Below are 13,307 nucleotides of genomic sequence, written 5' to 3' on the forward strand. Positions count from 1 at the left end.
ACACAAGGTTGTGGTGGTGACCTCCTACCCATTAAGGGCCATCCTTCACAACTCCAACGCCACGGGCAACATTGCCAAGTGGGCAGCGGAGCTCGCTGGGTTTCAGCTCGACTTCCAGCCGCGTCACGCCATCAAGAGCCAGGTCCTTGCTGACTTCATCGCGGAATGGACGCCTGCACCAAGCACCTCCGGGGGTCCGGACCAAGGGACGGACCCCCCACGTCTGGAGGTCAGGGCTCCTGTCTTCACCGGACCTCACTGGACCCTCTTCTTTGACGGGTCCGCCCGCAGCAAGAGGGCCGGGGCGGGCGTGGTCCTCATCGACCCACGTGGCGAGCAGTTAAAGTACATGGTGCACCTCGATTTTGAGGCCACCAACAACATGGCGGAGTATGAGGCCTTGATCTTTGGGCTCACGGCGGCTCTGTCCCTGGGGTCCGGGAGCTCCTGGTCAAAGGGGACTCCCAGCTCATCATCAGGCAGGTCCGGGGGGAATGTTGCTGCAACAACCCCCAGCTCGCAGCTTACCTCATTCATGTGAAGAGGCTCGAGAAGGACTTCGATGTGCTGGAACTACAACATGTTCCACGAGAAGGCAACACAGCAGCTGATGCACTCTCCGCGAGCGCATCGACTCAGGCACCCGTGCCCGAGGGCGTTTTCCAAAGGCGTCTGCTGAAGCCTTCCGCCCAGCCTGCCGACCTGGGCGATGGGGGTCGGACTAGCACCTCGAAGCTAGCGGTCCCGGCGGTGCTCCATCCGTGGTGCCCGCCAAGGGTCGTGTGCTCCCTTGAGGGGCCCGAAGACCTCAGGGAGCCATGCCCAGTTTCTCAGGAAGGTCCCGATGCATGGATCTCTAAGGTCCGGGACTACCTGAAAGATAATTACCTTCCTGAAGATCAAGCGTCTGCTGAGCGCATTGTCCGGATGGCTAAGCGGTACACAGTGGTAGAAGAGGATCTCTACCGCCGTGGCGCCAACGGCGTCCTCATGCGGTGCATCACCCAGGAAGAGGGCCGCGACTTGCTTGCGGAGATCCATGGAGGCGAGTGCGGAAGTCATTCTTCATCCCGCACGCTGGTTGGTAAAGCTTTCCGGCATGGCTTTTACTGGCCGACAGCACTCCAGGATGCAGCTGAGTTGGTAAGGTCCTGCAAAGCGTGTCAGTTCCACGCAAAGCAAATACACACTCCAGCTCAGGCACTGCAGATGATTCCTCCCTCTTGGCCCTTTGTCGTGTGGGGGTTGGATATTTTGGGACCTTTCCCTAGGGCCGTTGGCGGGTACCGGTACCTCTATGTTGCCATTGACAAATTCACTAAGTGGCCAGAGGCAGCCCCAGTGGTCAACATCACCAAGGCGTCAGCAACTGCTTTTCTCAGGTCAATCGTGTGCCGGTTCGGGGTCCCGAACCGGGTCATCACTGACAATGGGACCCAGTTCACGAGCCAGTACTTGCAGGAGTACTGTGAGGATATGGGCATTCAGCTCTGTTTCGCCTCGGTGGCGCACCCCAGGAGCAATGGCCAAGTTGAGCGGGCCAACGCTGAAATCCTCAGAGGGCTCAAGATCCGAACCTACTGTGACCTTGAGAAGCATGGCGCAAGATGGATTGAAGAGCTTCCGAGTGTGTTATGGGGGAACCGGACCACACCCAGCCGCGCAACAGGGGAAACCCCTTTCTTCCTGGTCTACGGGGCCGAAGCGTGCCTTCCCCCGGAGATCACCATGGGCTCTCTGCGAGTCCGGTCTTTTGATGAAGAGATGCAGGAACAGGAGCGTCGCCAAGACGTGGACCTCGTAGACGAGCGTAGATGGCGAGCAGCAGTCCGCAACGCACGGTACAACCAAGCGCTCCGGCGCTACCACCAACGGTTCGTGCGAAGTAGGGAACTCCGGGTCGGGGACCTAGTCCTAAGGCGAATCTTGAACCGGGAGGGTATGCATAAGCTCTCCCCCAGCTGGGAGGGGCCCTTCAAGGTGACCAAGGTGTGCCGACCCGGATCTGTTCGCCTGGCTGCGGAGGATGGAATGCAACTACCCAATCCATGGAACATTGAGCACCTCCGTAAGTTCTATCCCTAGGACCTGGTTGAGAGGAAATTTTTCCTTTGTAATTGGTAGCATTGCCGTGCGGACTAGGGCGGTAGAGGTCCGCCCTCGTAAACCCGGCCCCTGGCGTACATCGCACAACTCTCCTGTACCAATTCATTTAAGGGGAAATTTGTTCTCAAACGCGTCCTTGAACTCTATGCGATTCTAAGGTTTTTTCGCTTCTTGTTACGCTAACCCCCACGTGGTTTTTCGCGTCTGTGTCGTGTCGAAGGTCCTACTTAGGTTGCTACACTATGTCTCTGCCCGGGACCCCTGTCTCGCGGAAGAAAAGGAACTGGGCACCCGGGAACTGGCTTCAGGGAGGCGTGCTCGTTCTTTGCTGGGGTCCAGGGCTGTGTAGCCGCTTAGCCTGGTTCCGTACCCTAAGCCTACACGCCCTGCCCCCCTAGGACGGGTATCGTTGTACCTTGAACAATGGACCCGGGGGCCGGGACCCCTTAGATTCCCGAACTATGGCTCCGGTGCTCTGACTCGTTACGCAACGCAGTAGGCTTTTGCTGGCCGGACCGGTACCTCGTGGGGACGTCTACTAAGCATCGATCTAAGTCATGTGCAGGACCTCGGTTCTATGGCAGCTAGTCCCGTCCTATCGCGACTACCTCCCAGGGGGCCACACAGGACCTTGGTATGCACAAGAACACCTTACAAACCGACAGCAGGAAAACAGCTAAGTTTCTCACAAAAATTGCGTTGAATATGCACAATATTATCTTACAATAACAAAAGTTGTATTACAAAAGAAATAACAAAAAGATACTAGCACTACTGCTCTGGTGGTCCGGAGGCACTCCCACTCTCTGCAGGTTCAGGACGTCGCCGGAGGCGGGCCGCGACCAGGTCCACTGCCTCCTGGCTCCAGAGCCGCTGCCCCTGTTGGCTCTGGAGCCGTCGTCTCTGTCGCCTCCGGTGCAGCCGCCTCTGCCGCCTCTGGTGCCGCGACCTCCACCACCTCCGCTGCCTCTGGCGCAGCAGCCTCCGCCGTGGCAGTGGCCCCCTCTGCTGCTAGGTCAGCTGGTGAGGGCCCGACCTCAACACCCGGCGCTGTCGCCGGTGCCTCGGTCGTCGCAGCTGACCTGGTGCCCTCCTCCTGGGGGGCAGCTTCGGGTCGTGGCGGTGTGGTGGCCTCCGGCTCCGGGCCCATGGGTCCGGGGGCTTCTGGAGCTGTTCCAGGCGGGGGCCCTGTTGGGAGCGGCGCCGAGGGCCCCGATGCTGGCTGGGGGCCGGATCCCCCACTGGGAGCATCCGAAGACTGCGGCCTGCCGTATCACCTGTATGGTTAAGGACCGGAAGCCAAGAAAGAAAATGAAAAACCATGACAAAACCACTTACGGGAAGTCGGACCACTCCCATCTGCCCCGGGCTGCGGGGGGGACTTTCCTCCCAGCCGAGGACCCCCGGACCTTTGGTGGGTGTCCCTCGCCAGCGGAGTTGCTGGTGGCGGTGATGGGGGCAGTAGATTGGCCTCGGGCGGTGGTGGTGGCGTCGCCGGACGCCGTTCTGGTGGCGGTGGCGGAGGAGGCTGACGTGTCTCCTCCGGACCCCTCTCCGGCTGCTGGCATTGTGGCGCGGGTGGAGGAGCTCTGCTCTGCTCCTCTACCCCCGCCGTCTTCTGGCGTTTCGGCGCCGGTTCCCCGACTAGGGAACCGTCGCCGCGCTGGAGCCTTCGGGACTTGCTCCCTTCGGCTTGGCTGCGCCGCTCAGGTGCCGCCCCCTGAGCCTCGTCGCTCCTTTGGCCCGGGGCAGCACCCGCACTATCTTTCTGTCGGCGCTCTGGCGCCGGCACTTTCTCCTTTCCTTTCCTGCTGGGGGCCGGACCTCTGGGTCCCGGCTCCCCAGCACCTTCGCTGGGGCGATGCTGGCGGTCCGGAGAAGCGCCAGGGATCTGGAGCCCGCGGTTGGGGTCGCCCCCTAGTTGTCGGACCGCCAAGCCGCCCTCGTCCAGGGTCGGCATCAACGACAGGACCGATGACCGCAATGCCTGGTCCTTGCACAGGGCCTTAACCCCGCTCGGGAGGACCAGGGACTCCGGGATGAACGCCTCGCCGGTCATCGCCCGGACCGCTGCCTCCAGCTCCGCCCTGGTGAAGTCGCCGCCGGGCCCGCGTGCGATCCTGCAGCAGTCGTTCAGCCCCGTGTACACGTAGGCCATCCGGGACCGCTGCTGTAGGGGCGCGATTCGCCGCTTCAAGAAGTCACCCAGCACCATCATAGAAGTCAGGCCACTCCTTGCCAGCTTCTTGATCCGGTACAACACTGGGTCGAGCTCCGCCGATATTGTCGGCCTGGCCTTCCAGGTGCTCCGGTTGCTCTGGGGGCCCTCCGTTGGCAGCTCCAGGCGGTCATGAGGCTCGTCAGCCACGATGACCCAGCCTTCACGCCACTCCTCCCACTTGGAGCTGGAGAATGCGGCGATGTAGGAGCCCGCCATCCCGTGCCGGAGCTGGAAGTAGTAAGCGCCAATCTCGCCGCGCTTCTTCCCGGTCCCAACCAGGGAGTAGAAATGTTTGAAGATGGTGGTGCAATGACGCACCCCCACGAACATCTCCATGAAATGGGCGAAGACCGCCGCGAGGAGGACGGAGTGGGGGGTGAGATGATGAAGTTGGAGGCCGAACTCCTCCAGGAGTAGGAGGAAGAAGGAGGAGATCGGAGGAACCAACCCGCACATAATGTACGAATTGAAAAGGACGAACTCCCCCGCGGCAAGGTCGCGGAGGGGAACCTTGCCGGCCCTGACCTTCCCGGCGTTTGCCGGCGCGGTCCACCCCAGAAGGCGCCGCACCGCGTCCAGCTGTTCCCGGGTCTGGAAGCGGCGCGGGAAAGGAAGTGAAGCCATGGAGATTGTTGGGCAAGGATTGCGAAGGAAGAAGGAAGAAAGAGGTGCCGGGCGTAAGGGAGCCAATCGCGAAAAGGGATGTGGAGACGAAGGGGCGCTACGGCGTCTGTTGTTGGCAAGTGCGAAAAGGTAGCCGTTCCTTTCGGCGCTTACCTTTTATGCAAAAGGCTGCTCCCCCCTTAGCGTCCCGCGGCGACCGAAGAGAAGCCGAGCGGTCGCCAGCGCCGCCTTCCCATCCCTCACACTCTATGACCAGTGGGCTCGGGCCCACCTGTCATTGGCATGGGTGCTGGAGGGTCGTGGGAAGGGCGGAATCTGAACCGCCCGAGCCGCGCGACGGGCTCAAATAAGACAAGAATCTGAACCGTCTGACGCGCACGGTGCGCGCGGAGGACGGGCCCCTCGGGGATTCCGCTTCGGGCGAAAGGACGTCCATGCCCTTGCCCGGCGGGAACGAGCTGTCCACCCGGCGCGATGCTGGGATTTGGCCCCACCTGCGGGTTCATCCCTCTCCCGAGGTGGGCCCGGGGGCCTCTGTCGGTACACACAGATAGGGGTACCTCCTGCTAGGGTGTCCAGGCCCTTGGCTTCTCATAATCCATAAACACCCCCTCACCTCTGAGTCACGTGGCATACGGCCACCGGGCCTGACAGCTGGGACCGCGGTCCCCGGACCCTCCCCCGAGCTCCACGAGGCCCGGGGTCTCTGCACACCCAGGTGAGCGGGAGAGCTCTCGGGTAGCCCCTGCGGACCCGGTCTCCCCTGGGAGGTCCGGGGCCGCCACGTGTGATGGCCGGACCATCACAGACCAGCCCGTTCCAACCGGTCTCGGCGGCCCCGGGCCCCCCTTTCCCTGATTAGGGGTCCGGCGCCACCACGTGTTGCCCAGCGGGAGGAGCGGGGCTGGCCCCGCCGCGTGCCTGCGGCCTGAGGCCCCTTACGGGTCGCCTCCTCACCTACCCGCATTCAATGCGGTAGCTGAGTCGGGCGCGCCAAAGTCAAAAGGTGCGGCCTGCCACTGACACACGGGGCAGGTAAGCTGACACCACGGTAAGCCCGTCTGTTTCCAAGGCGGCGCGTCGTATCACCGCGCACAGTACGCGGACTGTGTGCAGCCCCGTCACGGCGCTGCGCGCGTGATGATGGCCTGTAATAGGCGAGCCAAGGCGTGCGCTGTAACAGTGCGCGCGCCGCGGGACAGCTCCTTCTCGCCCTCTGACCGAAGGTCCCATCCCAACAGTGGCAGCATGGCTTCACTGTTGGGTAACGCTGACGCCGGACACTGTACAAGACAAGGCTGTACACGGTCATATCCTGGCTGTAGATACGCACATCAACTTCTCGATCGAGAGGACTACGGAGAGGAGCTCGAGGAGATGACCTCTATATCTCTCGTAGAACAGCTCCTATTGGCCGGGCCCACCTGTCGGGGTCCCGCACGCTGTAAGCACTCCCCTTGCACTCTAAAAGGGAGAGTGTACTCGTTAGAATACAAGGTTCAACAATCAGAAACACAGCCAATACAACACCAAAGTGGACGTAGGGTATTACGCTCCGGCGGCCCGAACCACTTTAAATCTTCGTGTCCTTCCTGTGTTCATCTGTCCACCGATCGAGCGCTCCTAAGTCTCCTCCAAACCCATCCTTAACTAGGATTAGGCGGGTGCTTTCCGCCACCCGGCTGGAGAATTCCTCCGACACCTGCCCTCCTTTATATATCCAAGGTAACGGGGTTCCTAGTAGGATTACAAGGTAGAAGTCCTAATAGGATTATAAGGTATGAGTCCTAATAGGATTACAGTGGAATCCTAGCAAGAATCATACTTCTTTTTTCTCATGGGTAGCTTCCTTGCGGTACCCAGGGGATCTATCCCTGACATGTGATGATATTTTTTCTTTGATGCATTTTCTTTGTTCCTTTCCACCCACTGAATCCCAAGCTCCGAACACTTGTATTCTACAAATGCATTCCATTGGTCCTTCTGCTTTTCTAGCTCTCCAGTAAATACTGGCATTTTCCCTTTCTTGATATAATTCTTCTTCAAATTTTTCTTAAAAGTCTGCAGTTGTGTGGCCATCTTCTTCATGGTCCAATATTTAACTAATGCTTCTGATCCTGCTGGAAATGTGAAGTGCTTCCTTAGTTCTCGCCAAAGCATTTCCTTTTCTCTTTCAGGTACCACATCCCTTTGCTTGTCTAGATTGTTAGATTTCCATAACCTACAGCTGATCGGGATGTGGTCCCTTACAAGACATCCATATTGTCTTATATATTTCTTTGCAGCTTCGACAGGAGCAATTGGTTTGCCATCATGTCCCACTTCTGTGATAATGTATTGCCCTTCCAATTTTTTGGTCGGGCCTCGTTTCTTTCTTGCAGGCTTCTCCGATGTAGAGGGCTAAAAAAAGGATATATACATATAGTAATGGTCGTCAATACTCATTGTAAATATGATTTATACAGAAGGCTTGCTGCTGGTATGATATATATGTTAGATATGTACATTATCTTCTTGCTCTGCATTATGAGCTTGGTCATCAGCGTCATCTCCGGAATGCTCAATTCCAACACCGGCCATATTGAGATACATGTCGATATTGCTGCCATCATCACCGGCTTCTTCGACATGCGCACCACCGGCAATCATGCCCGTTAGGAAATTATGAGCTTCTTCATCATCTCTTGGGTCCATCTTAATTAACTAGTAATATAATGCAAATGAAACAATTAAGAAATAAAAATACATTTTAAATACAAATTGTGTAAAATAACTCTGAGTATTAGCCCTGTACCATTTCTAAGGATTTAGATGTGATTTACTGTAGACTTTAGGGTCAGTTGCATAAAATAACCTTACGTGGTAGTCCTATACAACTTCTCAGGACTTAGACGTAATTAACTATAGATTTTAGGGTTAGTTCTATCAAATAACCTAAACAAACTAGACTTAAACTAACTAATTAAGGTTAGCAAAAAAGACTAAGTAATTGACTTTATCAAAAAAAATTTGAAATCTCATTCACAAGTGTCTTAGCCCTATATAATTTCTAAGGACTTGAACGTGTGTGTGAGAGAGAGTGTGCATGTGTGTGCACACGCCATTTACATGTATAATATATGCTTGAACAAAAATTACACATTTCCATGTAATAATATGGTTCCATTAAATAATATTTTATATACATATACATATACATCTTTGTAATTACATCCTTAGAATACATATACATGAAATTCCAAAATTAAACAACTTATACTTCCATATCTAAATTTAAATATCTAAGTATATAAAACAACTAGATAACTAAATAATAAAACAAACTAAGACAATAATACAACACTTTACAAAATATACATCAATACAATAAATAATATCACACAAATATTTGAAACATCACTATGAATACTTAAATTAAAGTAAATATACAATTTTCTAGAATTTGTTCTAGTCATTAAAGTCACTATGCAATACACATTAAATTTTCAAGAACTATGTCCAGTCACTAAACTCACTAAATTTTCAATATACAAATATCTAAAAGTTTTCTAGAAATGTACATTTTCGTTGTTGTCGGCGCGCAAGGCCGAGCACGGGGGGCGAAGGCGGCGGTGCCGGTCGAATGTTCGCACGCGACACTAAGGACGGGGGTGAAGATGGCAGTGCCGGCGAGGATCAAACGTCGATGCGCGAGAGACTACATAAATGAAAATATCCTAGTTAGTTACATTTTCATACACATACATACACACATATATACTACACACATACACACATCATACACACATACATATACACACATCATAAATGATTTTTCTTTAAAAAAACACACCTCACACCGCCCACATGGGCCCACTCATCACACACACACGGCCCACATGGGCCCACTCACACACCCATGCACACACCAGCCCAGTGATCACACGTGCACACAAACGCACACTGGCGGGCGGCCGGCGCACTTGCCAAGGGGCCGCGTGGCACATACGGGGGAGGTGCGCATAGGGACGCGGTGCAGTAGATGACGGCCGCCGGAGGCCCTCGACGGGGCGATCAAGAGAATAGCTCTCGCGCGAGGGCACGCGCGAGATCATGGCGACGGCGATGCGGGCGCTCGGGCACGGCGCGGTAGCGGAGCGCTGGGATGGCACGGCAGAGGCAGAGCCCGAGCACGAGACGACGATGATGGCGAGGCGGTGGCAGCGGAGGTGGAGATTAAGAAATGCCCAAGTGTGGAGGAGGAAGAAGGAGGGGACGGGCCAGGATATAGCGGGGCGGGGTGCTTTGATCCAGGGTGGAGCCACGACCCAGGACCAAAGGGACCCGGGACCAAAGGGTCTTTTGTCCCGGGTTCGTGGCACCACCCGGGACCAAAGGGTGTTTTGGAGGGTCGCGGCGAAACTTTCGGCCCACCTTTAGTCCTGGTGGATCTACAACCCGGGATAAAAGGGGCCCTCCCGCCAATTTTTCCATTCCTTTCTTTTACAAATGGGTTGTTTTCCCTTATTTGTTTTATGAAAGGGCTGACATTTGTTAATTACATAGTAAATAATTTATTGGTCCAAAACATTCCAAACAAAGTTTTTGTCTGTTTAAATTTGATATATACACAAAAAATCTTGCTACTTGTATGTTTTGATCCATGAAATATATAACTTGCTACACATTATATTTTTCATTTTGACCATACAAGTATGTATTATCTAAATGGAATTTTTGAAAATATTGGTTTTTGACAGAAAATGAGTTTTCCCACCATATTAACGTTAAAATGACTTTTGCCATAACATTATTGTCAATAATAAGCCGTTTTATGGAATTATTGAGTTTTTGCGTTGTTTTAATCACTACAATGAATAATAATTACAAATTTGAGTGTGTGAGTGTGTGTGTTTGTGTGTGTGTGTGAGAGAGAGAGAGAGAGTGAGTAATGACCCAAAAAATTATCTCAAAATTATATAAAATACAACGAACAATGATGAAGTACATATAATCGAAATATTCAAATTTTCCTTCACATGTTCACAAAATAATCCTAAACCCTATTAAACATCAGCATCTGCTGGTACGGAATAGACTTCCTCTTCACATATGTGCCTTGATTATGATCGCGGTGCAAGTATGGAGCATCCTCATTGGCTAGCAGGATGCATGGATCAGCATTAACTACGAAAGGCGGAATCTCAACAAACTTGTTATAATCCTCTGACTTGTCTATCTTGTCCTCGACTCCAACGATGTTTCTTTTTCCTAAAAGAACTATGTGCCGCTTTGACTCATCCGTTTGCTTATTTCTCCCCTTATTTGGCTTGCTGGACATGTCCTTCACGTAGAATACCTGAGCGACATCCTGGGCTAGGACGAATGGCTCATCTCTGTACTCAAGATTGTTGAGGTCCACTATTGTCATGCCGTACTGATCTTTTGTTACCCCTCCTCTAGTCAGCTTCACCCATTTTCTCCAAAACAGAGGCACCTTCAAAAGGGGACCATACTCCAGTTCCCATATCTTCTCTATGTAACCATAATATGTTTCCTTTTTTCCATTGATGTCTGTGGCATCCATACAGACATTGCTGTTTTGGTTGGTGCTCCTTTTATCTTAGGCTATTGTGTAAAATATGTTCCTATTTATCTTGTACCCTTGGAATCTTAAGATATTCCATGATGGCCCCCTAGCCAACCAGGCCAGCTCGTCACTGATATCCATGTTATGCATTAGATGCTTCCGCAACCAGCTGTTGAAAGTGTTCATGTGTCGACTTGTAATCCAGACCTCAGACTTCTCTTAGAATTTGGAGCACAAGATCTTTTTATGTTCCTAGATATACGGATCCACCAAGGAGGATTGTTGAAGAACTGCGTAATGCGCTTTTTTCAACGAGTCATCATCTATACAGACATAGGGTTTCTTTCCTAGTGTGCCGTTTCCACGTAGTCTCCCCTCATACCGCGATTCAGGAACCCCAATCGGTTTAAGGTAATCAATAAAGTCAACACAAAACTTGATGACCTCCTCTGTTGCATAGCCATTGCCGATGGTTCCTTCTGGACGAGCATAGTTACGAACATATTTCTTTAGTACCGCCATGAACCTCTCGAAAGGGAACACATTGTGTAGGAATACAGGTCCGAGGATATCAATCTCTTTGGCAAGGTGAACTAGGAGATATGTCATAATGCTGAAGAATGATCTCAGAAGCTCACTGTGCGAAGTTTGGCCAGTTTGGGAGAACTCTCAGGCCAGCCGGCCTGGCACTGTGGCCTTTCAGGCTCAAACTTCACCTGCATGTTTACAAACACAGGTCCAAGTAACCCTAACCAGCACATCATCAAGTAGAACATCCTACAGTCGAAAGGCTTGAGCCATGGATTGATGGGCTCACATGCAGCGTCTACCCTAGTCTTCAAGCTTTGAACCGCCTCTCTGAGTAACATGCACGCGTTGATCAACAAGGCGGTGCAACGGAGGGCTGGGAGGAGCTAGAGCCAGACCGATCAGCCTTGACCAGGCTAGCCGGCCTCTAACTGTCGAGCCTCAGACCGACGCAACCACCACCGACCTTAGGAGAAGATCAGGAGCGTCCACGAGAAGGGCGATGACACACGGCAACATCTCTAGGCTGGCCGACCTAACCCTGCTGCGCCGTGTGTCCCCCCTTCGCATGGAAGTTACACAACCACCGTACCTACATGGAAGCTAAGCACATGTCCAAGTACCGACCTTGAAGAGCTATAAATAGCTGCCCATACCTCCACTCTCAACATACCATCCTTGGAGAGAAGTTGAGTTCTTGGTTTAGTCACTCTACCGTAGTGTAGAATAGGGAGAGAGTGAGGTTAGAGCTTGGGTGAGAGCCAAGCTAGAGAGGAGCCAGGTTCCCTCGGTCCTACTCCGACTCTATAGCCACCTTGGAGGAATAAAGCTTATTGAAGTAAGTTCCTTGTTTATCTTTAGTATCTTGCTAGTTCTTCTCTTACTTTCAGTAATTTGTTCATTTACTTTCATTGATCTGTGGGATGTCTTGTCTGCATGGTTAGCAAGTTCTATCCATTTGGGATTTCTTCTAGCCTTAACGTAAGGCTGAAGTCAGTGACTCGATAGTCTAGGCATGGTGCTTAGACTTGGTTAGTTACCTCGAATTGTGTTCCACCCTACGGAACAGTGTGGTAGGCGGCAGGTGGTGACAGCCCTGTCAGTCCCTCGTAGTCCACCACGTTCGAGTGTTTTTATAGTAGCAGTAGCAGGTTGCCATTGGACTCCCCTCTCACCCCTTTCTGAAGTCCTTCCTCTTCCAGCCGCCGAAGCAAATCAAGCTAGTGGATAGCAAGTTATCTGGGTAACGAGTTGGCTAACTGAAGTTAAGCCCTCTACCCTCTTACCTCTTCTCCCCTAGTGGGTCCGGTTGAATAGTTCTAGGTCTGATCGCACTTATCATTCCTTGGATTCAATATCCTAGGTAAACTCCCTAGTGAAAGCTACATCGGTATCCGTACGCTTGCGGATTAGTTCGTATAGGCTATGGAGTGCCAACAGGTATTCGTCCCACATCCGTACACCTTCTTCACGCCACAGCAATAACAGTTTCTTTGACCAATGGCCTTAGGTACACATCAAGATCATTACCAGGTTGCTTCGGGACCAGGATAAGCACCGGCATCATGATGAATTTTCGCTTCATGTAGAGCCATCATAGAAGATTGTACATAAATAGAGTCACAAGCCAAGGGCTGTGGCTGTTGCTCTATTCACCGAAAGGATTCATGCCATCCGTACTCAAAGCAAACCTTATGTTCTTCGCTTCCAATGCAAAGTTAGGGTAAGTTCTATCTATTTTTCTCCACTGAGATCCATTAGCTGGGTGTCTCAACATCGTGTCTTGCTTGCGTTCTTCTTTGTGCCATTGCATCAACTGAGCATGCTCTTTGTTTCTAAATAGATGCTTCAAACATGGAATTATAGGGGAGTACCACATGATCTTGGCAGGAACTCTCTTCCTAGGGTGCTCCCCCTCGACATCACTAGGGTCATCTCTCCTGATCTTATACTGCAATGCACCGCATATGGGACATGCATCCAAATTCTCGTACTCATCACCGAGGTAGAGAATGCAGTCATTGGGATATGCATGTATCTTTTGTACCTCCAATCCTAGAGGGCAAACAAGTTTTTTTGCTTCATATGTTGCGGTAGGTCATTCGTTATCCTTAGGAAGCGTATTTTTTAAATGTTTCAGTAATTCACCAAATCCCTTGTCAGATACACCATGTGTTGCCTTCCATTACAGCAACTCTAGGGTGTTGCCAAGCTTTTTCAATCCATCTTCGCAGCTTGGGTACAATAACTTGCGGTGGT

This window comes from Panicum hallii, chromosome 2 (assembly GCF_002211085.1).
Source record: "Panicum hallii strain FIL2 chromosome 2, PHallii_v3.1, whole genome shotgun sequence".
NCBI classification, from domain to species: Eukaryota; Viridiplantae; Streptophyta; class Magnoliopsida; order Poales; family Poaceae; genus Panicum; species Panicum hallii.